The sequence below is a fragment of the Xyrauchen texanus genome, chromosome 29 (assembly GCF_025860055.1).
Source record: "Xyrauchen texanus isolate HMW12.3.18 chromosome 29, RBS_HiC_50CHRs, whole genome shotgun sequence".
NCBI lineage: Eukaryota > Metazoa > Chordata > Actinopteri > Cypriniformes > Catostomidae > Xyrauchen > Xyrauchen texanus.
In genome coordinates, this window is record NC_068304.1 from 6,583,973 (window position 1) to 6,587,803 (window position 3,831).

A 3,831-nucleotide genomic window follows, 5' to 3' on the forward strand; every position below is an offset into this window, starting at 1 on the left:
AGAAGGATTATAAAATAAAAGCCCCACTGACACTTTTACAGAATAAAAGCTATATGGATGCAGTCACCGATTATTACCACAAGATGACGCCAGATACCTGCAATTAACTTCTTGTATGGAAGCTTTATGTACAGTTTGGAGTTTTCATTTGCTCTGCTAGTCAAAGTTTGGACAGATTGAATTTATTTTCCTCATAGTTTTACTCAAATTTTGCGTAAATATTGAAATCAGCTTTGTTGACTAATACATATCATGCTTATGTGTTAATTTCTTCACAAAGCAAACATGTGTATTTAAAAATATAATAATAAATCCATAAATAGTTATTTATTTATTTATAATTAATGGATGCGTTTGTTAAAAAAGTGTCCAGCATACATGGCAACTCCTTCAAAACTGGTTAAAAAAGCATCTCGCGATTCACCTCAGCAGCTAAAAAATATTTTTTATTTATTTACCTATTTATATATATATATATATATATATATATATATATATATATATTATTTATTATTAAAAAGAAAATTATTGCTGGGATTTTCTCTGATAAATTATAAACATGATGTAAAGCTGAACGTGTTGGCTTAAGGTGTGGAAATAAACAGACCTGATGTCACTCCAGGTTTTAAACCAGATGCACAGGATTTTATAACAGGACTGGGCACTTTACAACAAGGTTCTATATGCCAGCATTTGGTTAATACATTACGTGAGCTTGCAATACAATGAACAACAATCTTTTACAGCATTTATTAATCTTTAATTATAATTAGCTTTGTACGTAATGCATTAACTAATGTTAACATACAACTTATAATGTCAAATATCTATTAGTATTATGTTGAAATGAGCATTAACTGTAAATAATAAATGTTCATTGTTAAGTTTGTTTATTAAAGCCTTATAGTAACGTTAAAAGACAAAGATCACTGTTAAGCCAAGACTAACTATAACAGCAAGCGTACACTTTGAAAATCTTTGATTCAGATCAAGAATATCTAATATGTTTATCCTTGAAATAATGTCCTGTTTTTTTTTTTTTTTTTTTTTTTTTACAAAAGAGCCAGATGAAGTATTTCTGTTATCAGTTTTAATTCATTATGAAGCAAGATCTTTGCATTGTATACAGTGTAGAGCATACACGCAAACACTTTCACTATCATCAGTTTTACTCAATCCTCCCATATTCATATTGCATCAAAAAACCCAAGGGAACTTAAATTAACTGATTTGATTAATCTGAAATAAATTTGCACTGGGAGAACATGAATATTTTTATTAGGTTACCTGAAACTGGGCTAAGGACTTCTAGTTCCCATCATGCTTTGTTTGTTTCACTCAGTAGTGCTTCTCACCAGTATGTATGCTAGCATATCACTGTAAGCATTGAATTTGAGTTATTTTGACATGTATAATTTTGCCGGTTTACATGATTCAGTTATGTTCCCTCTACTTAAAGTACTTAAACTGAAATTACATGGTAGCAAGTTCAGCCAAAGATATTTTTTTTTGAGTGAGTGAGTGAGTGAGTGAGTTTCTTCCCCATAAAAAAACTACTTGCACTGAAATAGCTCATTCCTCCCTCAAGGGATTTTCTTTCAGGTGGATGTGATGTGGGGTGACACGTCATTTAACAATGTGCACTAATCTGACCAGTTTTCCTACAGGTTCTTACAAGTATCTTATTGCTGGTCTTTTTCTTTATGTCCCTTTATTATTCAGAAATATCCCTATACAGAAATAAAGATTTGTCTGAACATATCTAAGCATATTTACATTTACATTTATGCATTTGGCAGACACTTTTATCCAACGCGACTTACAGAGACCTTATTACAGGGACAATTCCCCTGGAGCAACCTGGAGTTAAGTGCCTTGCTCAAGGACACAATGGTGGTGGCTGTGGGGCTCAAACCAGTGCTAACTCAAATTCAATGCTTACAGTGATTACCAGATTACCAGTTATGTACTTAGACCACTACACCACCACCACTCACACTCATATTAATTACAGTCAAATCGGGTTTCTTTAAATTTAGATACAAAAGTTCAATACAAGCACTGCATTAACCCTTGTGCATCAATAAAAAAAAGTTACTTAGAGGTCCTTAGAGGACAAAAATGTCAGCATCAAAAAACTACCATAATAATATTATATATTAATATTATTTTATTTTATTTTTTTAACCAACATCAGTCCTGATCATGACTACCAAATATTCATTCATTTTCAGGATTTTAACCCTTTAAATGCCAGTTTGTTTACAATATGCCACTATTGTTTTTTACACACACACACACACACACACACACACACACACACACACACACACACACACACACACACACACACACACACACAAACAATTTTAGCTGCATCATTTATTCAATTGACCTGCAGTGCTCTAGAATACAGAAAATAGGAAAAAAGCATGTATTTGCTCCATAGGCTAAACATGATAAAAAATAGCGCCATCTGGTGAAAAATATTCAAATGTAAATTTTGGTCAAGATTGTAACTATTTTGTGTACACGGTGTATTATAGATACACCCTTTGGCTAAATGTATGCCGTTAGCATTAACTTAGCCAAAATGATTGAAACAAAAACAAATATAAAAAAGACAAAAATGTCCCAGAAGGTTGCACAAGGCTTAATTCTGAAAGAAAGAAAAATCACAGCTATCCATGTGACTAAAATGTGTTGTGTCTAACAAATTAAATAAAAAAGCAAATTGTCACATTGATACATAGACATACTGAATCTGAAAGTTTACCAAGACTGAATCCCTTAGCTGTTCTTTTAATTAAGTAATTATTTGCATTATTTATGAGTTTAAGATATTTTCAAGACAAATCACGCCCCAAAAAGACTAACAACTTGATATGGAAGCAATAATTATTTTTTATTATTATTGATGCACAAAACAGTACATAAGTAATAACAGTCAACAACAAAATGCATACAAAAAAAGTGAAAAAAAAAAACAAAACTAAACGCTGGGGGTGCCCATAATATAAATTGAACATATTGACAAATTAGGAGAATTACATGACACTGAAAAAAGGAAAAGAATCGCAAACAGATAATGTTTTAAATGCTTTTTTGTTCTCAGACAATTGAATTGAAATTAGGTATTTTACAAGTTATTTCATAAAAAAAAGGAATGAGAGGTTTAGCATTTAGATATTTAGATTTATGAATGTGGAACTTGGCGAATAACAAGATGAGATTAATTACATAAAATTGATCATAATCAACAAAGCCTAGTACCACATCCTCCAATACAACACATTCATTATAAATTTCATTCCTAATAAATCCTAAAACATCTTGCCAGAGCATTTTAGTAAAGGGGTAATACCAAAAAAAGATGAACTACAGTTTCATTGATACAGAAAAGAAACTGGAGGAAAGATCCTTTTTGACCTTTTTTAGTGGTTTGCAGGGTAGCACTTATGAATTGTTTTAAAATAAATCTCTTCTACTTTATTGGTTAAAAAAAGAAGATGTGGAAAGCATATACACTTTTTTCCAACAGATATTACCTACTGCATTATTCCAGTAAGCAGTTACAGAAGCAAGAATATTTCTTTTTTTCTTTTTTTTTTTTTCAGAAGCAAGAAATTTGTTCTCGAGGAAGACCCGCAATGACGCAATCTGTGGACATCATATCCCATGCTTCTTTGCGCTCCCACAACTCTACTCTCTCTGATTGGTTGTGTGTATCCTGTAGGCAGGCAGACTATTAACGAGCGCGTTCTTACCTCCTGATTGGCTGTTGTAAGAGTCAATCATGATGGCTTTACTAGCGTCTGGTTTCCTGTGTTA